Source organism: Ambystoma mexicanum, chromosome 1q (assembly GCF_040938575.1).
Source record: "Ambystoma mexicanum isolate Mex_15411 chromosome 1q, UKY_AmexF1_1, whole genome shotgun sequence".
NCBI lineage: Eukaryota > Metazoa > Chordata > Amphibia > Caudata > Ambystomatidae > Ambystoma > Ambystoma mexicanum.
Genome location: NC_090922.1, coordinates 1,354,019,150 through 1,354,046,719, shown reverse-complemented (window position 1 = coordinate 1,354,046,719; position 27,570 = coordinate 1,354,019,150). Strand labels below are relative to the sequence as shown.

Here is a 27,570-nt window from a genome sequence, read left to right as displayed (position 1 = left end):
GAAACACGCGTACAATATCTTTCCCTGTTCACCTGCCCCTCCATATTAGTGCTTGGTGCCTCTTCCCTCATTTCCCCCACCTCACCATACGTTCTAACCTCCAGAGCACATTTATTTTAAAACAACAAAAGAAAGGTTAGTTTAGGAACCACCTTTCACAGTTCAAAAATAGAACCAAAAAAAATCTTATAGACGCCATCTAACTTTACATTTCTCAGTGCAGTACATAGACTCAATAAGTTTTTCCAACATTCCCATTAGCATTTTGTGTTATGCTAATGGGAATAATGTGACGTTCATCAATAGTGGCCCGGCAGCCCAAGTTATCGGCCCAAGCGAAGTGCGTCTGTGTGCGCCCTGATGCTTGTGGGCTTCAGGCAAAAATAAATAAATAACGAGGGCTCCAGACCATTATCCTCCATTGCAGCCCTGGCAATGGGGAATGAAGGCCATTAGCATCCCTGGTTTCCAAAGCGGGAACCCGGGTGCTAAAAAATAGATTTGTTCATCCTGCGGCATCCCGCTGTATCCTTTTCCAAGATGGCCACCATGGAAAGGGAAGGTGGGGCTCCGTACAGAGCCCCTCTTCCCTTTCCATGGCAGCCTGCAGAAGGTGTAGACAGAACACTATGACCATATTACCACAAGCAATTTTTTTTCCCTTTCAACCCTATTCAACTTTCGAATACCTTTACCACATAGCCGGTCCAAGTTGGACATGGCCACTTTAACCCCATTTATCGTCCTTCGCGGTCATGGCAAGTAGCCAGATTGTCCAGGTCATTACCTTATACCATGAACCAGACAATCTGGCCACTGCCCATGGCCTCAGGCTAAACCTCAGTCACCAAAGGTATATCACTATTTTTTTGTACCTACATTATGACACTGATTAAAAAAAACACGGGGAAATTTGCAAAGCCATGCTTTAAGGTCCTTGCAAATGCTCCTTACAGGAGTTTCCTTGAAATCAGCCCATGGTTTATTTGTTCAAAAGTGTCAAAATGCTTGTACATACAATATTCATATAACTTAGAGCCCACTTGACAAAATCCATTCAGACTTTACACAAACATTGAGTTAGTTCGATCATTTTTCTTGTCCACATTCGTCAAACGGCAACAAAGTTATAAGCCATCTAAAAATGTTGAGACCACCCCACTAATTTAGCCCCCTCCTGACAAAATCCCACCAAACTTTACAAAACATTTATATCTAGATCTAAAATCTTTTTGCAAACCTTTTTGTAGATTTGTCAAATGGCACCACATTTATAAGCCTTTACAATATTTTCAGACCCCTCTCAATTTGTTTCCTCTTGACAAAACAGCTCCACACTTTCCAAAACCATTCAGAATCAAGTCTAGTTTCATTGAGTGACGCCAAAGTTATAAACCATCCAAGAACTGCTTTTCACAAACCCTGTAATGCAGAAATGGGCACATATGTCCCCGAACATTTGAAGTGTCCACAAACCTACGGACTGTTCGCAGACTTTCGGGGTGAAAAACATCTGTCTTTTTGGATTTTTAAATGGCCATCCGATTCTCATCACTCTTCACCTCCCCAGAGATTGTTGGATAAGTTTGACAAGTGCAATGTTGTGTTTTTTAAATGTTTTTACCGCCATGTCCGCAAACCCAACATAGCAGGCATTTCCAAAAATCTGACGCACTTCATGCTTTTCAACATCCATTCACGGGGCGTGTCCGATGTCCGGACATCACGTCGCCTTCTAGGCCAATCGGAAAGCACGCTTTCGGGACCAAGCCGCTGCTCCTGCCGCAAATTTGGTGAAAATCCATCCAGCAGTTTGGGCTGTAGGCGCGAGCAAAGTATTTTCCATTCAGTCTATTGAGAAAAAAAAATAATTGGGAACCCCCTATAACTTTGCCCCCCCCTTGACGAAACCTCACCAAACTTGCCAAAATAATTTAGAGCGGACCATATACTTTTTTTGCAAAGTTTGGGGAGGAGTCATCCTGCGGGAGCAAAGTTATAAGCTGCCCAAAATGTAATCTTCCTATGGGTTTAGCAACTTAACCAAAACTACACGGCCGTGTAATATCGTTTCATGACATCTTATCTAAATTGTCTTTGTATTTTATGTGATTATTAAGTGTATTGGAAAAGGTTTGATTAACAAACCAAAGCATAATTGAATAAAAAAATATGGAAGCCCACAGCCTGTAGAATGTTTTGGCTATGAACTTCGTAACTTAACAGCGAAAGAGACTAACATGTCTACATTTATTGTGGTGACATGGAACGAGGACTCTGACCAAGTGGAGGGATGGTTTTGGTTAGAGACCTTTATTCAATAAAAATATAACCCTATCCATCAGTGGTTTCCCTACCTAAACAAATAAAAACTCTGATCTGTCAGGAAGTCTATGATGTCCAAAAAGGTTCAAGTTACTTACCTGTTACTCTTGTACTCCAGCATGGGTCTGGCATGGAGTCACATACTCATGAATACTCCCTGTCAGGCTGGGAATCTTCTATATACTTTAGCTTTAAAACTGTATTTCTCCTCTAAACCAATCACTGTCCTATGAGTTATACTGCCCCCATCCAATGACAGTCCTCTCGCTAAGCTCGACACCTGGTGGCCATCTTCAGATTTGGTAAGCACTTGGGGAAGAAGGATTATTTCTGGTGAAAAAGGTTGTTTCCCGTCCCTAGCGAGGGATGTCCCTGCAATATGGAGGAAAGGATATGGGACATAGGAGTGCAAGAGTTACATGTTAGTAACTTAAACCTTTTCCAGCATGGATTCACATGCTCATGAATAACAATGACACAGCAGTACATATACACAACCACGGGAGGTGGCAAGACTCAACAGAAGCAATTAACACTTACCCCTGGAACAGACTCACCTCAAGTGAACAGGTAGTGTAGCACCGCTAGGCCGACCCAGGACTCCTCCCTGGAATACCTATCAATGCAGTAGAACCTCATGAAGGGGTGCGTAGACCTCCACGTAGCAACACTGCAGAAGTCGAGCAGGGGCAAACCAGAGAGAAACACTGTTGTTGCTTCAATGGCTCTGGTGGAGTGGGGCCTCAACCAGCCCGGAAGAGGTCTGTTAGCTAGCTGATGACAGTGCATGGTGCAGCCAGAGTGCCACTTGGGAGATGGAAGCCTTCGACGAGGCCTTCCCGTGATTCACAAGTCCAAAGTTGATTAACAACTGAGAAGTCTTCCTAAAACTCTTTGTGCATGCTACGTAAAACTTCAAGGCAAGAGCAACGTCCAGCAAATAAAAAACCCTCTCCGCTGGTGATGACGGATTCGGAAAGACCGGCAACACCAAAGACTTGTTGAGGTGGAACGCCGACGGTACTCACTTTCGGCAATAAATTAAAAGTTACTCACCGTAGTGACTAACGTCCCCTTTCCTCCATACTGCATCGGTGTCCTTCGCGAGGGACCTTTTTCACCAGAAAAAACCTTCCCCTTTAAATTTAGAGGCGCGCAGGGGTGCAGCCCTGGGAGCATGTGCTGCCCTGACTCCGCCATCTGGTGCCACACCTCAGTCCCCATAGACGCTTCGACAATAGATTTAAAATTGCCTAATGATACCAGTTTTATCAGGGGGGAGGTTGGTGGGACGTATGGGGGAAAGGGGACTAAGGACTAAGACTATGTTAGTCACTAAGGTGAGTAACTTATAATTACTCTTACATCCCACCCCCTTTCCTCCATACTACATGGGCGATTACAACTGAATGCAGCCCCCGGGTGGAGAGGAGACCCAACTTAAGCAAACAGGTTCATAAGAACTGCTTGTCTGAAAGCCGCGTCTGATCTAGAGCCGGCATCCAAACAATAGTGCTTGCATAAAGCCGAAGGGGTGGCCCATGTGGCCGCCCTGCTTATGACTTGCCAGGGGACATGTCGCTGGAAGGCAATGGCAGTTGCCTTGGCTCTGACCGCGTGGGCCTGCATGTTGGCTGGGGATGGCTTATGCTGTCCCTCGTAGGCTTCTCTGATGGCCGAGACCATCCACCAGGCTATGGAGGCCTTGGATGCCTGATATCCCGGTTTTGAGCCTCCAAAATGTGACAAATAGAGCATCCGACTTGCGAAAGCTCTTCGTCCTCTCCAGGTAGAATTTCAGTGCACGCCTGACGTCAAGGCAGTGCAGAACTCTCTGCGCCTCGTCTTTGGGCTCAGCAAAAAACGTGGGCAGCACAATTTCCTCGTTCAGATGGAATGCAGAAGGCACCTTAGGAAGGAACGTTGGGTGCGTCCGCAGGACTACCTCGTCCTTGTGAAAGTTGTGTATGGCACTGAGGCAACCAGCGCCTGAATTTCACGGATTCTGCAAGCCGAGGTGAGGCCAACTAACAAGGCTGTCTTAATGGCGACCAGTCTGATGGCTGCAGATGCCATTGCTTCTAATGGTTTGTGCACCAGGGCATGTTGAGGTCCCACACGGGGTGTGGCTTCTTGATGGGTGGGTAGAGCCTGGCGAGACCCGTCCGATATTTCCTGACAATCGGGTTGAAGGAGGAAAAACTCTCCTCCTCCAAGTTTCTGTAAGCCCCAATGGCTGCCAGGTTAAGTGCGGCAAGTGTCCACCTGCACGCCTGAATGGGCTACATGCGCCGAAAAGGAGAGCCTGTCGTCCAGGGAACATGCCAGAGGGTTAATGCCCTTTTAGTCTGCCCAGTGGCAGAACCTGGTCCGCTTGCTCATATACTGGGCCCTGGTGGATTTGCTCCTGGCGCCCTGTATGATCTCCAGATTAGCTTTAGAGAGGCTAAGATGTCCTAGTGTGTCCTGTTCAGGAACAACACTGTGAGGGCTAATTTTTCTCGTGTGGGGTGGATGACCCTGCCCCCCTGATATGCCAGAAGATGGGCTGGGCCCGTCGGCAGGTGCATGGGTGGCCTCTGAGAGGCTGAGCAACTCTGAAAACCATGGCCTGGTTGGCCACCATGGAGTTATCAGAATGATGATGAGGTGGCGAGACTCCTTGATCTTGCATATAACTCTGTGAATCAGCGGTGTGGCCGGAAAAGCGTTTGCCATCATTCCATCCCACCTGATCTGAAAGGCATCGCCTAGGGAGCCAGGGACCTGACCCTGCAAGGAGGCGAACAGTTGCCACTTCCTGTTGCCTCAGGAGGCAAAGAGGTCCCCCTGAGGGTGACCCCATTTTCAAAATATCTCCTGAAGCACTAGGTAGTTCAATTGCCAATCGTAGTTGTCCGCTCCCAGTCTGCTCAGCCTGTCTGCCTCCAGGTTGGATTCCCCCGGCAGGTGGACCGCCGTGATGTAGATGTTGTTCTCCAGGGCCCACTCCCACATGCTGACTGCCAGCCTGCACAGTGGAGGGGATCTGGTACCTCCCTGCTTGTTGACATAGTACATGTTGGTCGAGTTGTCTGTCTGAATGAGGACGACCTTGTCCTCGATAACCGGAAGGAAGGCCCTGAACGCCAGCCAGATGGCCTTCAGTTGCAGCCAATTGATGTGGTACTCCTGCTCCTGCCGGGTCCAAGTGCCATGGACGCAGTGGCTGTCCAGTGTGGCCCCCCCCAAACCTTGAGAGGGGAGTCTGTGGTGATGGTGACCTGCGGTGTAGGTTGCTTGAAAGGCTTGCCCGTCCGCAGGTTGCAGTTCCTGGGCTACCATGTGAGGTCGGGTGAAGCGACGGAGGAAGCTGGTTCCAAGGTGCTGCAAAGTTCAGCTGTATCCTCCTCATCCTGAGTCTTGTGTTGGGAATGGCCAAGAGGACTGCTGCCATGAGACCCAGTAGGTGTTGGTACCACCTTCTCTGCTGAGGAAGTGTGCCGCAGCTCTATTGAGTGCAATGATCTTGTCCTCCGAGGGAAACACTTTATTGGAGCACGTGTCCCAAAAGAGGCCCAAGAAGGTCAGTGTCTGCGTGCTGCAGCTGTGACGTCTAGGGGTTGAGTGAAAAACCAAGCTTGTGCAGTGTTCATAAGAGCGTGGGAGGTATGGTGCACTGCTTCCGGAGATGTAGCCCTGACGAGCCAGTTGTCCATGTACAGGTAAATGTGGTGGCGTTGCGACCTGAGGAGGGCCCTCACTGTGTTCATCAGCCTGTTAAAGACCCTGTGTACACCTTGTATTGGAAATGGTAGCCCACGATCCTGAATCGAAGAAAGGAATGATGAGGCTGCCATATCGGGACGTGTAGGTACATCCAGTCTCCCTTGAGTCTCCCTTGAGCCTCCCCAGAGGCTACGGCCGAGGCTGGTGCCAAACTGCCTGCGCGATCGGCTGGGGGGGCGGTGCAGGCTGCTGAGGCTGAACAGGGACCGGAGGAGCATGTGCTGGGGCCTAAGGCGCCAGCGGGACAATTGGAGCGAGCAAGTCCCTGATGGCATCCCTGAGGATGACCACCATCTGTGGAGATTTCAATAGCCCGAGGAACTTTTCAAAGAACTTGTCCTCACAGGCTGGATTGGTGTTAGGCGATATTGATGGGGTAGCGGACGGCTGCTGGAGCCGTTGCATGCTCCGCCCATATGGATGCAGCAGGAACCTGCCTTGCGCAAAGGAAGGATAAGCTGTAGGCCACATACCTGGTTAACACCCGTCCCACCTCGACACACGGTCCTCCGCCTGTCTTCCCTGGAGGGCTGTCAGCCAGATGTCTTGATTTTCTGGCGCAGCAGCCATTTTGTCGAGCTGCCTTCCATGTGCCTGCGTCGTGTTGTTCTGCTCACTGGGCCCCGCACTGTCCAGGACTCTTGAGTGTGGATCATGGGGCCTACCCAGTTCCTCAGGCCTAGGGGTGACCAGGTTCTTAGCAGACCGAACTCTGCAGTCTCCTTAGGACTAGCAGGATGACAGAACACCTACAGATTGAAGTTTTACACAGCAATCAATACGTCCCCTAAAGCTCACAGCTGATGGAATTCATATGCACTTCCTGTTAATACTGGAGGATAAAAGGTCCATCTAAAGGCCAAAGATTCCATCCTGACCTTCCTTTTAGAGCTCCCCACTCATGGGAGTTAGATGTCTGCTTGCTTAATGCCTCAGTAACCACGTTCTCTGTTCCTGCAAGATGGACAGAAGATAGAGACACGTTCTCCAAAGCACAGAACCACATTAGTATCCCTTCTCTAAGTCTGCAGTTCACGCAGGTTTATGTGCTCCTGAGCCTTGTTCAGAGATCAAAGACTGCTCACCACCAGATCCCCAAGGTAGGAAACCCAACCACTGAGGGATGCATTCATCACTACGGTCTGCTGAGGTCAGGCTTGCAGGACAGTTCCACCCTACCCTCAGCAAAACTGACCCTCTGAGTCAACCACAGAAGGTCCAGGGACACCTTGCTTGAAACCAACAACAGATCAGACATGTCGCACTGAAACCATTGACTCTGAAGCAGCATCTGGAGTGACCAGATTTGCAATTGAGCCTCTGGCAGCAACAGGATTCAGGGAGCCACAAGTCGCATAAGATGCTGGAAGACAGAGGCTGGAAACACACTCTGAGACAAAGATTTTCACCACCTGCAAAATTGTTGTTACTTACTCCTTGGGAGAAAAGGTCCTGGCCAAGCAAGTGTTCAGCACTGCTCCGATGAACTAGATTGACTGGGCGCAATGAAAGCTGTGACTTCGTGAATTTCAGGGAGAAGCCCAAACCTTGAAAATCTGGCAGACATGGCGGATGTGTGCTATCGTGAACTCTGAGGGGAGGACCTAATGAACCAAGCTTCAGATATGGGAAGATGGGAGTCCTTTCCCTCCTGATATGAGCAGTCACCAGCTTGGCAAAGATTCCCGGTGCCGAGGAAAGGCTGAATGACAGAACTGGTAATGGGAAGCTATGCCCTCCCCACCCTCCAGTCCCAACCCCAAGTACTTACTGTGCTTCTGCTAAGATTGGCACATCAAAGTAGACACTCTTAAAGTCCAGGGATAACAGACAGATCTTGAGCGCAAGGTCATGGAGGATCTGGGTCATGGTCCTTGCGCAAGTACAAATTCATAACGCTTTGTTGAGACTGGATTTATTTATTTTTTTAAACTTTATTATTCACTGACGGTTACAATTCCAAAAAGCAGTTTGCACATAACATATTACAGAGTGATTTACATTCACATTTCAGTACTCTATCCCGTACGGTGAACTTGACTTGCTGAAGGGCTGTCGGGTTTTGTCTCTAGTTAGACCCCTTCATGACTGTCAGCCAGATAGCTGCGGAGCGGGCCCATATGTCCTTTGGCCAACTTGTGAGTAGAACCCCTTTTACATAACTTTCTTCACATTCTTGGACATATATCAGGTCTTTGAGCCATGCGTTGATTGTGGGTGCAGGTCTTGCTTTCCAACATCTAAGGATGCTCCGCTTGGCCACCGCTCCTGCTACAGAGAAGAGCCTACGTGTCTTGATGGGTACCTTCCCTATGTCCCAGAGTAAGTATTTCAGTGGGGTGGCTGGGATATGAATGCAGAGTATCGCACTTAGTGTAGTGGCCACCTCTTCTCACAAATGCTGTATGGGTGGGCATTCCCAGTACATATGTATAGAGTTGGCATCCAGGAGTTTACATTTGGGGCACAGAGCCTGCTTGGATCGGTCATACCGCACCACTTTGCCGGGTGTGATGTGTAAGTGATTGAAGATTTTGTATTGCACTAATCTAAAGTTAGGTTTGAGGGGAAATGGATTTAGTATGCTGGCAGTATTTAGCTCATTGTGCGTCCTCTATTGTTATGCCAATTTGTTTTAATTGTGTTTTTGGATGGGGAATGGGATTGTACCATTTTATATAGTCTGGAGATATTCCCTCTGAACTCTTTCTGTGTCATGATCAATATAAATGGATGTGCGCCGGTTCAGCCGGACCATATGTGTCTGCTAGCAGCTTTCAGGCAGTGATGTTGCAATGAAGCCTGAGCCAACCTTGCTTTGTACTTCCTCCAGTTTAACAAACTCCCCACCCGGAAATAGATCCCCCACTGTCAATTCCTTCCCAGGGTGCCAACTTCTCTGCAGCATTGTGTCCAGTGTGGTGGCAATGTTGGGGTAATACCAAAGAGGGGAGTGGGACCAGTATGGATCCGCACAGTCCACCCTCTGAAACAAGGCGGCCCAGGCATTTATCGTGCTGGTCACCGGGTCAATCTCGCCGGCACACCTGTGTTTCTTAGAGAATATCAAGGAGGGTAAATCAATGGGGGCTGCAACTATTTCTCGACCTGTATGTGGGCGTAATTTTCTGTGCTTTGAAACCAGTATTTGGCAAAATGTGCTTGTGCAGCATATTAATAGAGCTGCAAGTCTGGGGACTCCAGACCGCCTGTGTCAAATTTCTCGCATATCTTAGCCCAGTTCATTCTGACCGTACCCCGCCCCCCCAAACAAAGTTGGATACCAGCTTCTGTAATCTGTCGAGGATGTTCGACAGGGCCATATTGCGATATTGCTGAACAGATACAGTAACTTGGGGACTACGATCATCTTAAGGATGGCTATACGGCCATACATTGATATCGGGAGTTTGTTCCATAGGGACAGTTTGGTCTCAAGTTGTGTTATGTAGGGTTCAAAGTTGGCAGTATATTGAGTGTGTCTATCGGTTGCCACTACTATTCCCAGGTAGCGGGCTGAGCTCGGGGACCAGCGGAAGTGCGCTGTGGCGTCTGACCGTACTGGCCCCAGCTTCAGAAAGATGATTTCGGACTTGGTCTGATTGATTTTATATCCCCGAGTACTTTGCAAATTCCGTTATATCTCGCATTATCGGGGCCAGGTTAATTTCGAGGTCTCTAATATATAGCATGGTGTCATCGGCACAAAGCGTAATGAATTGGGGGGCCCCCGATATCAACCCCCCGGCATGAGTGTCTATGCCGAACATACGCCACCATTCCTTCTATAGTGATAACAAAGATAGGGGGGGGAAGGGGACACCCTTGGTGCGTAACTCTGTGTAGAGTGAATCCAGGGGATAAAGTGTGATTTGTCCTTATCTTGGCTTTGGGGTCCTTGTATAACAGTCGAATGAAGCTCAGGAATTCAGGCCCGAAACCCATTCCCCTCAACATGGCGTACATATACCTCCAGGAAACCGAATGAAATGCTTTTTCAGCATTGAGCGATTTAGCTATTACCTTGGCCTTGGGGTCCAACTGGGATATTATAGCAAAGAGTCTACGCAAATTTAGGGAGGTTGTGTCATGATGCCTACCCCCGGGATCCAGACCAGATCCAGCAACCCCGGAATCATGCCTCAAGTTATTTTGGGCAAGCCCAAAAACCCCTGCTAGGGGCTGTTTGGGTGCGGTCCTGACGCCTATGGCACCAGGCTCATATGGAGAGTCAGTCCTGGAGCCATAGGCGCCAGGCTCATAGAGTAGAATTTACCTGATGCAGACCATGTTGCAAGCTTACCTGATGCAGACCATGCTGCAAGAGCTCCAAGCCAAATGAGGCTTGGAAGGGACTATTTTACCTAGGGACTATTTTTTTTACTCAGGCAGGGCTGGGGAGGAATACTTACCTGGGACTACTTTGGAGGCTATTTAAACCACGCCCAAAGAGCAGCACATGCTTCGTGTTATTCTGCATCCAGCAGCTTAACGCTCACCGTGCCTGCAAGTCTGCATCCAGCCTTCTGCCACGCCCGCCTCGAGTTTGGAGCTCCTAGAAAAAGGGAGAAAGAAGGAGAAAAGGTTAGAACAAGAGCAATACTTTTGATCCTTACCTGAATTCCCGAACCATTGCACCTTTGAGCTGGAAGAAAGAAGTTATTTTATGCGCGTCGCCTCGCCTGCTGCAGCCCCGCGTTGAACTCACCGGCCTTCGCAGCATCTTCACATTCCACTGCATCCTCCTCCATGTTCCTGCCGCATTCCGGCACCTAAGGAGTAGACAAGAACAGCAAGGTGAGCCAAGGGAATACACAGAGGAATATTAGTAAACCCCCCATAGACTTACCTGATTTTACCACCAGGGGTACTATTCCTCTTCACGGGCCGGCGCAGCTTCCACTGCATCTTCGCCGAACCCCGGCCCCTAAGGGGAAACAAAAGGACAGCAAGGTGAAACAAAGGGACTATCAAGGGGCACCCTCCTCACCACATTAGACTTACCTGATTTTACCGCCGGAGGTATTATTCCCCGAGACTTCATACTTTCTCTCAGTGCCTGAATAAGGGAGAAAGCAACAGGTTACATATTGACATTATTTATCGAACTGTGTTGGAAATACAAATCCTTACCAGAATATTACCGGTTGCCACGAGGAACTCTTCACTAGGGTCAAGAGAGGTCAAGATTCCTTGCACTAGGGTGCAAGGAATCGGACAAGAGTGAAAGTCAGGCATTTGAACTCTTACGAACTACATACTTTTCGGAGTCAATATTGTTCTGGAGCTCACCAATTCCTTCGAGCCAGTGAAGCAACTGGTTATCAACGCGCTCCTGCGCTCAATGCAGGATGGAGAGCTCATCTTTTCAAACCATCAGGTGAGACTATAAGAGGGGAAATCAAAGGTGATCCGTGGGGAGAACAGCAGGGGGGTGGGGGAATTTACACTCAACTCCACGGGTGGTTAATTTCCTTTCTCCATTTGCAGAAGAATATTCCTACAGGCCAAGCAAACGAAGCTAGGTGGGCCAGTCCAGTCCGTCATCTCGGCCCTACGTGTCACATTGGTGGAGACCGCAGCTGTCCAGTTCAGATCGACGCCTCTGTGGGAGCCAGGTGAGCGTAACAGGTTGATCGGGTGGGGATGAATCCCAACTGGTCGGGGTGTACAAGTGTGTTCATGTGTGGAAGCAGTCTGTTCGCTATGGCTTTTGCAAATATTTTGGTGTCCATGTTTATTAGGGATAGGGGCGGTAGGATGTAGGTTTGTGCAGTTGTTTATGTGGCTTCAGCAGGACTGTTATGATTGCTTCCCTCATGGACCCGAGTAGAGTGCCGGTAGAAAGGGCCTCCTCCCACACCTCCAGTAATCTAGGGGCTAGTTCCACCACGTAGGTTTTATACAGATGTACCAGTAGAACGTCGGGTCCGGGGTCCTTCCCCGCTCCCAAATCTTTTATTGTTTGCCCAATTTCCTCCATCATAAGCGGGGTATCAAGTATTTCCCTATTCTCCTGCTCGAGGGTGGGGAGCGGGAATGAGTCTTGTTAGGCAGAATCACCTGCAGTAGACTTGTGGCACAGGGGTGTTTTTCAGACTACACAAGGTTTAAATACCTTTCCTGGGGCTGACTACTGTCTCCCAGGGCATGTAAAGTTAAACTGAATGTGCTAGTCTCTTTAAATTTACTGACCCAGCACACACTATCTTCCTATAGAGTGCTGGAGGGGTTGTTTAGTTTCCCCTGAGTCAAAACTCTCATGTAACAGTAAAAGGTTACCTTTTCCTACTTTAAATGACTAGTGGCAGTGGTTTAGATCAACTACCGTGATTTTTCCAAACCGCTAAAAACGGTAACTAAAAAACAAGGGTAGCCATGTTTTTCAATATGGTGCCCAAGACCCATCTGTAAAAACAGACTCCGGTCAACTTTTTTCGCCATTCCTTTTAGGAAAAGTCCTTCTTGTGTTTGTCTCTGCGCACCAAACCAGGTTTGGTCCCTTTGTTCGTGTCCGTTGGCAGGCTTCGGTGCTGAAGCACTCCTCTGGTGCCAGAGTGTCTGGGTTGGACAGGATGTGAGGGAGGTGCCCGAAACTCCCTGTGATTAGTCTCCTAGGAGACCTGAATGCACTCGGGTGTGATTGGCTGGCTGACTGTCCGGCAATAACAGCCACCCTGCTGCGTGAGTCACAGCCAGGCTGAATGAATGGGGGAAACTATTTAAAAGCAGGTCTCTGGGACTTGGAAAGCAGAGTCGACCACTGGAACGAAAGAACCGAAGAGGAGAGGAAGGAAGGGACTGCTGCAACTCCTGGACGACAGGTGAAGCTCTGCTGCAGATCCAAATTGCTTGAAACGCCGATGACAGAGAAGCCCTTCAAGGTAAACATCTTCCCTTGAGTTTGGTGGGAACAACCAACTCGCAAGCCACCTGGACACCATCCTATTGTGGTTGAATTTTCTTCAGTGCTGTTGAAAACCGGGTAGCCAGAGGGAAGGAAACCCGGCGGACTTTAAGGCACTTGCACCTTAAACCGACATCTTGCTACAGCTTTTGGCTTCTTCCATGGGCAGTGAAGGAATCTCCCAATGTCCTCCTTCTTGTCCCCACGAATGAAGCTCAAGAACAGAGAGATCAGCTCGAACTGCCAGGAACAACTGCCGCAGCTACAGCTACAGCTTTCTCCATTTTAAAGGTACTGTGCAAACGTGGTCCGGAAATATTTTTCAGCCATCGAGAAAGTGCGTGAAACTTTCCTCAACTACGAAGGCTTGTCAAACTTTTCGCCTAGCCAAATCCTTTAAAAATGTGTGGCAAAGACTTACCCGTTACATACCAGAACTGTGCTATCCTATACAAGAGACTCTGAACCATTGACTTTGGCCCAGGCCTATTGAGAATTATTGCTGGTTGTGTTTAACTTGAACCCTTTGCCCTGCCTATGATTGTATTTGGGCTATCTAGTCTTATAACCATATCTTTTCCCTCCCTTTATAAGTATCTAAAGTGTCATTTTGCTCACACTTCATTTTTGAGCTAAACTTGTTTAGTTACTTACCGGTTGGATTTTTGTGGTGTATTAGTGTGTGATATTGAGCTGTTTGTGCTAGTGTAATGTTTTATAAATGATTGAGTAAATACATGTATATTCTTTTACTGAGAAACCTTGAGTAAGTGTTTACTTGAATCACTGTATTGGATGGTCCTTTGTGTAACTTGTTCTACTGCTCACTTAAACTCTCGAGACAAGTCTGGCTGTCAGCCATCGCTACCACTTTACTGTGTAGTACATGCTTGTACCAAAGGTGAAATTGTGCTTACACTTGTAGTCCTAATTGCCTGTAGTGTTCCCAAAGGGTACTGCAGGTGATTCTGCCTAACAAGTCTAAGTATTGCACCAACTCACTCGCTGTGACTTGGCCCAGGTTCGCATATAAGTGAGTAGAAGTCTAAAAAGACCCCATTCATTTGCTGGTTTCTTTATGTACTGTCCCACCTGCCCCCATGATACTTGTGATTGGCCTAAAACCGTGTTGCGCTTTAATAAGGTTAGCCAGAGTCCTGCCCGCCTTGTTCCCTTCCTCGTATCGCCTGTCCTCAATGATTGTGCAATGTATAGTATTTTGCGGTCGGCAAGGTCCCTATACCTCTGTAGCTGATCCTGTAGCGGCCTGAAAGTATTGGGTCTTGGTGACTGAGTGCGCGTTTTCGAGGGAGCGAAGGGTGAGCTCAGCTTTGTGCAGTTCCTTTCTTATATCTCTTGTAATGTGACAGGTGTCTGTGATAGTAGGTGCCCTTGTATCCAAACCTTGAAAGACTTCTACACTGTGGCCTCTGATCCCACTGATGCCACTGAGCTCACATTACGGTCAAAGTATTTGCTGATATCTTAGCACAGGGGCTCAATGATCATTTCGCTGCGCATTAGGGATGGCGGCATCTGCCATATTCGCAGGCCCTGTTCTACCTTTGTCCACAAATAACAAGGGGGGGGTCCTGGGAGACTCTCTGCCAGACATGAGTCCTGGTTACAAGAGCCTTACCCAGAGTCTTTAGCTCACTATCTTTCACAGAGAAGAAATATTCCAAACATATCAGTCTTTGTCCTGCCCTGGGGCAGTCCAGCACCGAAATGCTAGGCACTTCTCCTCTGAACAAGAGTACCAACAGCAACCCCAGACACGTGTTTTGGTCTGGTTGAACCTCATCATTAGGGTGTAGCTGTGCCTCTCTAAGGAGCAAGGGGTCCACGTCTGGATTACCCTAGTAACATGGGTCCCGAGTCTGCTGGGCCTAGAGACCCAAGATACTCCTCACTGATGACACCCAACAAGGCTGAAACATGTCTGGGGATGCTTGTGATCTCTGCAGAAGGGATGTGACCTAGCAGTTCTGGCTGGACTGCCCCTTTTGGGGTAGGACCAAGCCTGATTTGAATATGGTTTTTCCCCTTCTGTAATGGCTTGGCAGCCTGAGAAGCGATGGTCTGGAGGGTTGCCCAGAGCTTTGCCCGTGGTTATGATTAATTCAAAACCTTCCAGCCATCAATTTTCTGTTTTTCTACCTTGTCCACAGCCAATTCCAGCAGAACCGGAGAGTGGCCCGATAGTGTCCTCGGGAGGATGGCACAGTCCCGGATCTAAGGGATGTAATCTGGGGAGCTAAGCCAATAGTCAAAGCGTGAGCTGGACTTGTGTGTGGAATGGAATGTATATTCCTCTAGGGTGGGGTGAAGTTCTCTCCATATGTCCACTAGAGGCAACGTAGACATGCCCTGTAATATTGTTGCTGCGGCTTTGGTATGCGTTCTCGGGTGTCTGGAGGAACTATCCCTCTGTGTGTCTAAGATAGTATTAAGATTGCCTCCCCGGATAACTTTAGAGTCCCCCAAGGGCGATATCTGTGTGATAACATGAAGGTAGATTTCGGGGGCATCCGTGTTTGGGCCGTATGTGTTGATCAATATCACTTCCTGGTTTCTCCGTTTGTCCCATATGATGACGATGATTACGTACCATCCCTCCCCATCCACCTCAGACCTGGTAAGTTGGAAGCCCGTCCGTTGGTGTATAAGGGTCAGAACTCTCCTAGACGGTGAGGAGTAGTCTGTACCTATCCGCAGAGGACCCCAGTCTCGGGCAAATGACTCCAATACTCTCCCAATGGCGTGAGTCTCTTGCAGCAAAAGAATGTAGACCTCACGTCTCCTGGCATATACCAAAGTTTTCCAGGCCTTAATTGGGTTCACTAGTCCCCTATTGTTCCAGGATAATAGCTTTATTCTATGGTTCAGCCCTTGTCGCGCCATTAAAATCACTGCCCATCAGTATTCGACATGCCGAGTGGTATTCAGGTATGAACTTTGCAGTATTTGAACCGATTGAATACAGCAATCAGCCGTTGCTCGATGCAGCCGGAATGTTCTGTTCAATGTACAATAATGTTCAGTAATTCAAAGAAGTGGGCCTTGCACGCCTGTTGCAAGCAGAGGTTAGCTGGAAACAACATGGTGTATGGTACTTTCCTGTCCCTCAGTGCCTTCTTGACGTGGTCATATATCCGTCAGGCCACCTGCACTCCATTAGAAAAGTCCGGGTAGATATGTATCCGGGTTGAGACAGGGATCCTGTTTCTTGCGACAAACAGAGTATCATGTCACAGTCCCAGTAATTTAGTAGGCAAGCAATTATGGTGTGCGGGGGTGGGTGTGCGGTGGTGGGGCCAATTGCGTCTCTGGGAACATCGAGCGGAGTGCCTCCTCCAAGAATACCTCCATCATGACATTTATAGACTTCTCGGCCATACCGATCATCCGAATGTTATTGCGGCGAGATCTGGATTCTAGGTCCTTGCACTTGATCTCGCACCGCCTTCAGGTTCTTTTTAATTTCCTCTATATACTTGCCGAGTGCAGTGGCTGTATCCTCTACTGTGATCACTCTGGTTTCTGCTTCAGTAACTCTGGTATTCACCTTCTGTATGTCGGCCCTTATGGAGGCGATGTTGCTGCCAATATCGTTGAGTTTGTTGTTTACTGCTGCGAAGCCCGCCTGAAATGCCGCCATGTATGGGTCCATATTTGTTTCTGTGGCAGCTTTGCCAGACGTGGAGGCAGCCGGCTGGGTCATCTTGGGTTCCTCCGTGGTGTTTGCACTTGTGTAGGCGTCCATAGGACCCTTTTGCTCCCCTTCGCACCTCTTGTCATGACCCCGCCGGGTGTCCTAGCTGTACCAAGTGCTTATGTACAGTGCTTATTTGCTTGCAGCTGTGCCCCCCGGCGCCCTGCTTGGGTGTGTCGGATGGGGGGGGGAAATGTAAGTTCAGTTTACTTGCCCAAGTGGTTGCTTAAGAGCTATGGAGAGTGATCCCCCTTCTGACATACAATGGCTTAATGGGCAGGGCGGTCCCGGGCTGATGCTGTTTTTTGCTAATGGGCAGAGCTTGCTTTTGTGCTTCTGTAAATTCTTGGCGAGTTGCTTTGGTGTATTGATTAGAGGCTTTGCTCCCCAAGCTTGGTCTGAAGAGAGCCGGATATTCCCCAACAGCGCCTTACTTTGGAAGTAGTGTCTAACTGGACAGGGTGTACTTGCTCCGCTGCTGTGTTATAGTATGCCTTTACTGAGCAGGACTCTAATTACTGTTGTACCAGACTCTGTTCCTCACGCCCTGGTGCTTGGTTGTGCCTTTGCTTTTAACACAAGCAGGAGGTGACAGTGTTGTGGGGCCGATCCTTTTATCGATCCACAATGATTTAAGTGTCTTTGTGGAGCGAGAGCCCCCCTGTTAGTGTTATAAGCCTTCAACACATGTGGGGTGAGAGTTGTGTGCGTGATTGGCCCCGGGGCTGGATATTTCTCGCTCCGTCGAACTGCCGAGTCGCTTCAACTGCCTCTCAGCCTCTCCACTATTCCGCTGTGCGGTCTCTGCAAGCGCGAACGGGCACAGGCTGCAAGATTCACCCAGCCTGGGTGGGTTACGTTTCACGCGGGCGTCGCTCGTCTTTCACTGCGCCCGCTCATATACTGTTACAATGGGGGTACCCACAACTCCTTTGCATAATTGCACATGTTTTCGGGCTGCGTCTGCCGTCCCCGACTGTAAGTGTTCCATGTGAGGATTTATGTGCCCCCACGGCCCCAGCAATGCTCAGCGTTTCCTGCCCGGGATGCTGTCGTCACGTACCTTCTCTAGGCGGATTCTGGACAAAGCTCTGCCCGCTCCCTGCAGCCCAGTGATTCTGCCCACTGGTCATCAGAGACTGGGCTGGATGATGTGTTGTAGGCTCTGCAAGCAGCTGTCCTCTGCTCCGGATGGGGCCACAACACATTAGGATGCGTCCTGTCTGGTCCCTGGCAACGCAAGGGGGAGTTCGGATTTGGACGCGCGGCCCGTCCTGTTGCCGCCGGGCCTCCACAGCCGACCTGCCGTTGTTTCAGTTGTTGGACACTACAGTTCTGCACTGGACTTCTCCCACAAACACCTGCAATGTTAGTAGTTCATGACCTGGACTTCTAGTGCGTCTAGGCTCACTCGATCCGCAGGATTATGTTGAAAGGATTTTTAGGTTGCGGAGCTCAAGCGTTAGTCGGCCATCTTTGTCAGCGAACCACAGCGCCCTGTGACTGGATTTAAGAGTCTGATGCGCTGCTTCCACCAAAGAAGAAACAATGTTGATCTTCCTAGGCAAATTGTCACCCGCTTTAGAGATTACGATCCACAAGGTATAGATCTACATGGCCAGGTGTAGATCTATGTGTATCTACATAGGTGGCATTACTAACTCTCAAGGCTAGGCTGACAGAGGCCAAGACCTTGTAGCTTCAGGCATCCACTTTTTATGATCCCCCTTTCCAAAGAGTGTAGGCCTGAACCATTAGGCTCTAAGGCGTTTACTGATAAAACCATGGTTTTTAAAAGAACTCACTTTGTTGTGCTGGAGTGTATTCCAGTAAGGTACCAGGGCTGAGGTTTCTATGCTCGAAGGCGGACCGGAGCGGGACTGGACCAGCATCCAGAAACAGGCATGCAGTGGTGTGCCTTGGAGTTCACTCTGTTGATTTGAACAAGTACAGTGGCAGCTGGATCTGGAAAATATGTCAAGCATCATGCGATTGAAATCTTACCACTGTCTGTGAAGAAGAGTAACCTGGTGATGTGTTAACTCCTCCAAGGTCTCATCAGTGTCACCGATATTGGAGTGATACATGTTTCCTTGTGGAGGGAGAACAGTGTTATGTCTGGACCTCTTCCCGGGCTGCTGCTTCTTGTACTTTATCGGAAAAGCCTCTTCCTCTTGAGCATCTTGAAGGGATCAGGCCCACTTCAGGGAAGGAACTAATGCTGGCAACTGCATCCTTTTACCTCCGTTTCGGAGGTAGGTGAAGAGTTTAGTGGCACACTCCCAGAGGGCCTTGTTGATCATGGACTGGTAGGGTCTGCAATCCTTCGTTTCATGATCCTACATAGAAAATGACATACTTTGTGGAGATCTGACAACATCTGCCTCCTTCAATTCAAGCAGGGTGTGAAGCCTTTGTAGTACGAGGCATGACAAAGAAAATGAACTAGTTTTAAATAATGGCAATAAAACAGTATACCGAGTTGGAAGGAAAAAGAACAGAGGTCCTGGGATGTGGCTGGCTTCTTATTTACATATGTATTGGCCTTGATGTCATGCATGGCATCTGGGTATGCAGCAGTCTCGGTGGAGTCGCAGTTTTGCCCCTGGTGCCTGAAAAAGTTTGACGACAGCTGGTACTGGGAAAGATGCATCTAAGATAAAGAATCTGTGGGAGGAAGGAATCCATTAGAATTGCCTTTTTAAAAACAAAAGATTCAGGAAAATGGTACAAACGCAAAATCAAACTGAATTTGAAAAAAAAAATGCGTAGTCCCTATTAACAGCGCCCCTTATGCCACATGTACACCTGACTAGTTTTCATAGACTGGAAAGTGGGTCATTAGACAACTCTCCATATTATTAAAGTGGTAATGTAAACATGTTTGCTCCATTCATGCAGGTTAGGATCAAATGGTCACATTGGGATGTCCAGAAATTAGGTCAGCTGCAAAAAAATAAGTATCAAAGAGTCAAACCAACTTCGTATTTATGATTGTGCGGACAGGGTTTCACTTTGTCCACAGAGATGTTTGCCACTGTTATCGCCAGCTGAAAGTTCAGATTTCTCAAGATTTTATACCTTGCATTGTTTTTAAAACATTACATGCAAGATTTTATTAAATGAAAGAAGTGTTTTCCGTTGCTGCTGCAGTTCCTCATTGAAATCACTGCCAACTAAGAAAGACGCAAAGGGGTTTTCTAAAAAGGTATGCATTCTACCATTTTACCATATTACTTTCAGTTAACCCAATAAAAGGAGGCATGACACTGAGGTTTTTTAATACATTCGGAAATACAGCTTACTAAATAATCATACGATATTTATATATAAATGTCAGTTTAGGAGAGTTGCACAACCCTATGTGTACAAACAAGATTAGGTTACATCTGTGCCAGCGATAAAAGGCACATGGTAGCCCTCTGAAAAATGACAGGCAACAAATAAAAACATACTGTCTACTTGGTTAACAGTTAAAAAAAAGGCCAGCAAGCAATTCATGACTTACATCAGACAAAGAATGGATACCAAAGCCCTTGCAATTACCTCTCTGAGTAGCAACGCAGATTTGGAAAGTGGTATTTTATTTGTGATACAAGCCTGGAAACCTCTCCAGTGTGTTCCAGAAATTACTATCCAGCAGGCTTATAATCTTAGGAGAATATGTCTGGAGAATACAAATATTTCAACAGCTTTTTGGTCTGTTTGTGCCATAAAATTGACTTTTACAAAACAAATACCAATCACTGCTAACAGATGGCTGCTGCAAATCAGCAATGCAAAATTGCAGAGTGTGTTTGTATTCTTCGAAAATGATGTCCATAGAAAGAGGGTGTAAACTATAATGTGAGAGTACTGCCGTATTAACAATAACCTTCAAAATGTAGAATCTTTTCCTCCTTTTCATTCCATTGAACTATTAATTTCAAGTACAAGCCAAGTAAGTGCCAATAACATAATTATTACCTAAAATGATTCACAGAATAGTTTGTTTTACTCGGATGTGTAAGTCCTTCAACAGTGTAACCACATTAACAACGGAGAGAGTTTGGGTGCTGTGTGAAACAGGTGTGCAGCTCGCATATACCAATGATAATAGTCTCTCCCATAGAAAGATACATAGTGAGGACCAATAAGAAACTGGCAGGCGGATTTAGTTTGACTCATCTCGGAACTTTTATTCCGTAGACCAGGAGTCTTCAAAATGGTATTATGCCACTGGTAATGGCTCGGAGGCAAGGCGACAGTGCAGATGTTTGCAGGGTGAAAGGTAAAGAGGCATATCCCACCGCTCTTGAGGTTTGGAGAGGGTTTATGGCAGAATGGCAATGGGTCACCTGCCACACTCATGCATACCTCACGACCGGATAATCCGAGATTGGGGAACTTCATGTTTTTGTTGGGTGATTCTATTGATGTCGATAGTACAAATGTAGTACAAGAGGGAAAAATCAGTAAAAGGGGAGTGGAGCCCTCCAAATAAGGGAGCGTCGAGAGGTTATGTCCTGGCTTCGTTTGCAGTCTACCACCCTTATCTTCTCCATCATTCTCACTCTGTAATTGCCCTTTAGTAAAACCCATCCATACAGTGTCAGATATGTTGATTGCACTCCAAACCCTTCATCATGATCTGTATCTTTCTCTCCCGTGCTGACACTCCACTCCATTTCCACCATTGCCTCTCCAGGTTCCAGTTCTCACGTCTCTATCCATGTTCCCTGTTGACTTTACGTTATCTCTCTGATGCCTTTCCTACATCCCCTTCATCATCACTGTTTTTTTCTTTTTTCTTCTTTCTCATTTCTACCTATGGCCCGGTTTCTTTCTCTCTGCTACTGTGCCCCTTTTCGAAAGAGCCCCTTTACCCAATATTGGGTGCTGCCAATTATGAACCTCAGGAACTTCCCCTGCAGCAGATCTATTGCCACTTGGAACTTCCCCTGCAGCAGATCTATTGCCACTTGGACACCAACCAGTCCTGGCTCTGCACAGCATGGTGGATGTCCTGCAGTGTAACCAACCTGAATTTGTCCTCCTTCTGGAACTTGTCCAGGTCCCTGAAATGGGCCAAACCCTGCCCCTTCATCAGGATCGGGCACTGGGTCGCGGTGCAAATACATCAGCAACCGATTTTGATTTCTATAGCCCTCCCCACCAGATGCATTACCCAAGAGCCTGAGTTAGTAGTCTGCAACTCCCTCATGAGAATGAAAATTGACCTCCAAAGTAACCAGAATAAGCGGACAGGACCAAGTTGTCGAGGAAGGACTTTTTTGGGCTCCTCTGCCTGGCAATATACCTCCTTTGGGCAGGTTTGGTAGAAGCATATTGTGCCAATCCCTCTATGCGCTCATTTATTTATTGAATTCATAAAGCATGCAATGCGGCCCGTGGGCATCATGGCGCTGTTACAGCAGTTTTTAAATAGATACACAAAAACAAAATGATAGAAACACCCGTCTGTGGTTCTTGGTTACATTAAACCGTGGCCAGACAGGCCATAGAAGTGTTAACATACAAAGAAAGAGAAGGGCCGTTTCTGTTCCGTGCCCAGGGCAGAAACCTGACTGCCTTTTTCCTAAAATGCGGTTAGTTTCTAGGAAGTGTTTGATCTGGTTGTAAGCAGCTTTGTCCAGGATTTTTAACAGAAAGGGTACGGTGGTGATGGGTCTGTAGTTGTTTGGCAACGCTAGGTCTATGGAGAGTTTCTTAAGGAGCAGCCAAACCCAGGCCTCCTTAAGGCCTTTGACCAACAGATGATTGTGAAAACTAAGGGAAACTAATCCCACATTGTAAAGTTGGCAAGAGTGAACCTGACCGAGGGATGCCGATAAAAGGGGGTGGAGTCTTAAGTCCCGATTAACAGTTTGTTAACAAACGTAAACACGGCAGAGGGATATCCACAGTGAACTGTTTAAAAAGCCACAAGATTTGCGAATGATACAGATGCAGAATGTGTTGAAAGCCATAGTGAACCCGGCTGAGGGAGGCTAACAATCGAAAGGAATCTGAGCCTGAACGAGGGGGAATGCAGGGGTGAAGAACTATCACCCAAACGCAATTAAAGACAATCAAAGAAGTTTGGAACCCGTGTTGACTTTTTGTTGTATTTTGAGAGCTTATCAGAAGCTCGGAAGTGAGAAGCGAGATTACTGAGGGGCTTGATACGGATTGAAAACGTCTTGGAGACCTGAGACCGAACAAGGGGGAACCCAGGGTGAAAAGGTATCACCCAAAGTGCGAGCTGAAAGGAACATTTGTTTGTTATTTTGTTAAAGACATTAGGTCTTTGGAAGGCAAGTGACTGCTTTTTAATAGAAAAGAGACTTAACCACCGAAGGCCCCGATAAGCTGAGAACGGAACTGTTAGCTCATGCTGGGAAAGCTAGAGTGTGTGCTGTGCTCCAGAGTCCTACCTTATCCCGTGCGCAAAACGTGGGGAAGGGAGACCCGACATCCTGAATTATTATTTGTGAATACTTCCCTTTCTTGTAAACTCTATCCCACATTATTTGTTTGTACTTAGCGTAAGGACTGGCAATAGGTTTTTCTTAGTACAGGCCCTTTTATTTGACAAGACACCACTAGGACAGACTTATTATTTTATGGTCGTAGCATGCTCCCATCTTAGATTTAGGCTTAGATTAGGCTTTTCTCCAACTTGCATTTACAGTTTAATAAACACCCTTGTACTGTGATCACTTGTGTCCGTCTTTACTGTGGCCACCATGAGTTCCTTATATCTACCACAAATTCTGGCAAAGAATCTGAGATGGCAACGAAAACGGCACCAACCCATGTGGGATTAGGGGAGGCTCTTCATTGTAGATGGCATGCATTGACTGAAAATACTAGAAAAGCAGTATAATTTTGCTAAAAAAAGCACTCAACAATGGAGATGAGGCAGAAACTGAAGGCGAGATGGGAGTACCTCAGGAAGACATGCCAAGTGGTTAAAAATTCTCTTGCAAGCATGATGCAACAATCTATTTGATTTATTTATTGTTTGCTTGTTAGGCACTTATACAGGAAGTATATTATGTTTCAAAGCACCCACAAGGCAACATGGAGGGGACAAGGGGATGAGAAACGATTAAAATACATACAAAAATATTATATACAGTGGGGGAGGACGAACCTACTATGCCTTGTGAGTGCTAAAACCTGCAAGTGCAGAAGGAAAGGGGATATGTGCTGGGGTGCTCATGGGTGAGCAACAGGTATGATATGATATGATAGGTTATTTATAACGCACTTAATACCCAGAGGTTTCTAAGCGCGGACACGGGGATCAAACCTGTGTTGCTCAGTGTCATCTTGCTTCCAAGGTGAGCACGTTGCCCCGAGCTACACTCCCGAGACAACAGGTGAAGTGCAATGTAAGGTAAAAGCGAGTCTCTGTGGTGGAGGGCGATCCGAGGCAAGTGATGAGGATAGACAGAAGCTGGGAGTGGGAGGTCAAGGCCCGAAAATTGAATAAGGGCCCTGAACACGAAACAAACAACTGTGAGATAAGCAGAAGAGAGAAGGGAGGCGGAGGTGGAGGTAAAGAGGAAATTCCTGAGGAGTTTCGGGAATTTAAGAAAGTACTGCTCAAGACAAAGAGGGAGTGGGAGGCTGTTCCAAAGAAGGGAGCCAGTTGAGGAAAGTGATCAATCTCCGGCCCTCTTTTTAGCGTAATGCTTTACACACAAAGAGTTGGACCCATGTCTAGAGGGGGAATATTTAGTAAGAGCGAGTTGCAGACAGTGTGGTCCCCAGGCCCCAGACACAGAGGGATTTGAGTTTAATCCGTGAAGCAACCGGTAGCCAGTGAAGACTTATTAGGGCAGGAGGGATGGGCTTGAGGCCAAGGATAAGTCATGCTGCCCTAGTCTGGGTTAGCTGCAGGGGTCGCAGAGTGGAAAAAGGTAGATTCAGGAAGAGGCTATTGCAATAGTGAAGCCTAGAGAGAACCAGGGCTCAGATAACATTGAGCTTTTGGGGGAAGGTGAGAAAAGGTACAATTACTTTGAGAAGGAAGAGTTGAAAGCGGGACTTCATGGCAATGTCCTGAGTGTGAGGGAGGGAGGAAGGAGAGAGAGAGAGTCGTTGAAGAGGACTCCAAGGGTTCTGGCTTCAGAAGAGGGAGCAAGGGGAGAGCACATGGAGGAAGGGAAGAAGTCGGGAGCAGGCGTCCCAATGGGAAGGATCTCCGTTTTGCTGGCATTGAGGCAGAGATCATTGGAAATACATCAGGTCTGGATGGCAGAAAGGCAGTCATGGAGGATGGAAGGTGCAAGAGCAAAGCATTGTGAACATTCACCAAAAACCAGATTCATTGACACCCAAAGGTGAACAGCACTGCACTAGGATGGCAGAGGTGGAGCGTTGCATATAGGAAACAGAAGATGTGAAACATTGGCTAGACGTGCAACTATCTGATCTACAACAATTGAATAATGTTAAGGTGTAGAATGACTAGCTGGAAAACAGATACCAACGTAACAATGTTAGGATGCTTGGGCTAGTAGGATCCTTTGAACCAGGGCCCATGGAACCTTTCCTTGTAAAAATGTTTCCAGACCCACTGGGCGGCCCAATCGTTTTTTCACAGTTTCAAATTAAAAGAGCACAACAACCCCATAGCTAATGTCCAGTACCCGGACTTGCACCAAGACCCATCATAGCCAGGGTTATTAACTTCAGGGACCGGGATCTAAGTCTTCGAGCTGCAGGAGAGAAGGGGGACTGTTGAAAAAAACTATATTTGTTTTGAATTATCAGTGTGGCAAAAATCATCCTGACCAAGACAAATGTTGCTATTTATCAACTGAGAACTACGCTCGGAAGAAGAGGAACCTTAAATCTTGTATGTTGGAACTTTTTGCTGACAATTTGAAGTTGCATCAAACTATATTGGAAATTTGTGTGAAATCAGGATTTCCTTGTGTTTTTTCTTGAACTGTGACGCAGAATCACATTTAAACCTGGGTAAGAGGAGTTTGCACAGGTTATCAAGAGAGACTGGTTAGAATGTGAATGAAAGCATTCTTGCTCTGAACTGCCCTATATTTCCTTATTCATTTGTTCTATGTGTAAGTGTGAGGGACAGATATCCTTTGTTAGAGTGTGTCCTTTAGTTTATTAAAGGGAGGGAAATCCGTCAGGGAGGCATAGTGAGGCATTAAGACAACCTTTGATTTTAATAAAATGGCATTTGATGAGAAAACTTTACAACATGGTCCGCCTCACATTTCTGACCCCTCACAGTATACATCCCCAAGCCATGAATCAAAATATACAGCTTAAGAAAGGTCTAGCAGTTCCTGATTCATTGGATGCAGTGAGCTGGAGCTGAACAAAATGGGTGCTGCCTGTTGGGCCATGATTGTACGGCATGATAGATTTTTACATAACCAGAATCGTATACATCTATGGTTTTCCGCTGCAGAGTTCCCAACTTGTCATTTACTCAGGATGAAGGAATCACCATGTCACTCCTTAAAATGGTATTATCCGGCTGGAAGATTTATATGAACATGACATTTTTATATTACTCCCCAAATTTCAGTAAATGGAGAGGAGCTCATCTTTTGCCCAGATGCTGCTTTATTATAGAATTTGATGGCATATTGCTTCTATATGTCCGGAATCACTGGAAATGTAAGCTCATTGATTATGTATATTACTAGAACGACAAATTCCTCTTCATTAGTTTCCAACAAGTATAAAACTGTAATGCACTGAAGGAAATAAGGTTCTATAATGGCTAAACGGCACTGGGGAAAAATACTTACGATGTAAAATTGGTGAAGAAACATGGGAGAGGAAATTAATCCAAGTTGGCAAAGGTATTTTAGCCAATATCATAATTTACATTCTTGCATCAAGTATACTATATGCCCGTTAAAAGATGCAGAAATGTGACTCCACATCTACTGGTGCACGCCCCAAATGCAAAATTCAGTAGGCAGACTTGATCCACCGCTCCTTGGGTTGTCCAAAACTAGAGAAATTCTGGACTGATATTACTAGAAAACCATAGGGTGATTTGATAACGTGGCGCCCCTTCCTTGTTTAAAGACAAATCGCATTGACTTGTATGTGTTCCTATGCCTCAACTGTGTGAACCTGGTTCTGAAATGTAGTTTGGGAAAATAAAAAAGCTTTAGGTAATACAGTGTTTTGTTTATGACTCAGTAATGGAGGTTCCATTACACTATTTAAGGAAAGAACAGATTGTGCGTATATGTTTTCCATAATTCTAAGATTGATATTATTAGTGACATGAACAGTTTAGTGAAAAGTAGTGACCAAAATTGCAAGTTACTTTTGAAAACTCCTTACGCTGCATCTTAAGCTTCTTGAATGTCTGAGATCCTCCATCTAGCTATTGAAACCTTGAATGCCTGCCCGCCTGATTTCTACCCGCCAAAGGTGACTAACAGGGCGTCAGACTTGCGAAAATCCATGGTCCTATCCAGGTAGAATTTCAATGCTATCCTGAAGTCAAGACAGTTAAGGATCTTTTCAGCGCCATTTGTGGGGTTAGGAAAGAAGACAGGAAGCACTATCTCCTTGTTGAGGTGGAATGATGAGACCACCTTGGGGCGAAAGTAGGATGAGTGTGAAGCACTACTTTGTCTCAATGCAATGCAGGGTACGACTCTGTAGTAACTAGAGCCTGGATCTTTGCTAATTCTGTGTGCCGAAGGGAGGCCCACTAGGAGCACTGGCTTCATTGTGACTAATTTTATATCTATGAATGCCATGGGTTCGAAAGCCGAATACGCAAGGGAGCTGAGAACTAAATTGAGGTCCCAAAATGGGTGCAGGCGCCTGACAGGTGGGTACAACCTAGTCAGCCCCAACA

The 27,570-nt window shown here is 47.0% G+C and overlaps 1 protein-coding gene across 1 annotated transcript in view; it reads right to left on the bottom strand.

Annotated features, from left to right (window-relative positions):
• FAF1 (Fas associated factor 1) overlaps positions 1–27,570 on the bottom strand; it is a 2,829,503-nt gene that overhangs the window by 224,410 nt on the left and 2,577,523 nt on the right. The window lies entirely within an intron of this gene.